This window comes from Mastomys coucha, unplaced genomic scaffold (assembly GCF_008632895.1).
Source record: "Mastomys coucha isolate ucsf_1 unplaced genomic scaffold, UCSF_Mcou_1 pScaffold20, whole genome shotgun sequence".
Classification (NCBI taxonomy): Eukaryota; Metazoa; Chordata; class Mammalia; order Rodentia; family Muridae; genus Mastomys; species Mastomys coucha.
The window spans coordinates 24,585,862-24,587,346 of record NW_022196903.1 but is presented as its reverse complement, the minus strand read 5'-3'; the positions used below and the strand labels follow the sequence as shown (position 1 = coordinate 24,587,346).

Sequence of the window (1,485 nt, the reverse complement as noted above, 5' to 3'; positions counted from 1 at the left end):
AAAACAGATGGAAGTCAAAGAAGGGCTTGTTCCAGTGTCAGAGGATCCCGTAGCCATAAAGATTGCAGAGTTATTGGAGACTGTAACCCTAATACATAAGCCAGTGTCATTGCAACCCTGTGGGCTGATCAATAAAGGAAACTGGTGCTACATTAATGCCACCCTGCAGGCATTGGGGGCTTGCCCTCCGATGTATCACCTGATGAAGTTCATTCCTCGGTACTCAAAAGTGCAAAGGCCTTGCACATCAACGCCCATGATAGATAGCTTTTTTCGGCTCATGAATGAGTTTATTAATATGCTAGTACCTCCCAAACCCTGCCAAGCTCTCGGGGATAAGATGGTGAGAGATATTCGCCCAGGAGCTGCCTTTGAACCCACGTACATTTACAGACTCCTGACAGTCATCAAGTCGAGCCTGTCTGAAAAGGGCCGACAGGAGGATGCTGAAGAGTACCTAGGTTTCATCCTCAATGGACCCCATGAGGAGATGCTAAGCATGAAGAAGCTCCTCTCACCTATGCATGAAAAGCACTCTGTTTCCAACGGGCCTGGAAGCTACTTGATAGAGGCTGAGGAGCTGGAAGACACGGGAGAGGGCAGTGAGGACGAGTGGGAGCAAGTGGGTCCCAAGAACAAGACCTCCGTCATCCGGCAGGTGGACTTCATCCAGACACCCATCACAGGAATTTTCGGTGGACACATCAGGTCTGTAGTTTACCAGCAGAGTTCTAAGGAGTCCGCCACTCTGCAGCCGTTTTTCACTCTGCAGTTGGATATACAGTCTGACAAGATACGCACAGTCCAGGATGCATTGGAAAGCTTGGTTGTGAGAGAGTTTGTCCAAGGTTACACTACCAAAATCAAGCAAGAGGTGGAAGTCAGCCACAGAGTGACTCTGGAGAAGCTTCCCCCTGTCCTCGTGCTGCACCTGAAGCGCTTTGTCTTTGAGAAGACAGGTGGATGCCAGAAGCTGGTCAAGAACATCGACTACCCCATGGACTTGGAGATCAGCAGAGAACTACTTTCTCCAGGCGTCAAAAATAAAAATTTTAAATGCCACAGAACCTGTAGGCTGTTTGCAGTGGTCTACCATCACGGCAACAGTGCTACAGGCGGCCACTACACTATAGACGTCTTCCAGATTGGGCTTAATGGCTGCCTGCGAATTGATGACCAAACGGTCAAGGTTATTAACCAGTACCAGGTGGTGAAACCGACTGCTGACCGCACAGCCTACCTCCTGTATTACCGCCGTGTGGACCTGCTGTAATCATGCCTGTGTGCCTGTGTGTGCCTGACGCTGTTTCCTACAACTCCCAACTCACTCACTACCCACCTCTCTAGTGGCTCTGTAGATAGATGCTCCCTCTGTGCCCGTGGGCTTGGATGGAAGATGCCTGGGGGTCTGCACAGTGCAGCTCATGCTGACTCAGAGACTTCAGAGACTGGACTGTTGCCTGGGTGAGGACACAGAAGAGCCAC

General features: G+C 50.5%; 1 pseudogene across 1 annotated transcript in view; it reads left to right on the top strand.

Annotated features, from left to right (window-relative positions):
* The window catches only part of LOC116098491, a 2,528-nt pseudogene extending 1,255 nt beyond the window's left edge, over positions 1-1,273 (top strand). The window contains exon 2 of the transcript XR_004121857.1: positions 8-1,273. The product of XR_004121857.1 is annotated as a ubiquitin carboxyl-terminal hydrolase 10 pseudogene (transcript). The remainder of the gene's footprint in view (positions 1-7) is intronic.
* The last annotated feature ends 212 nt before the right edge of the window (positions 1,274-1,485 follow it).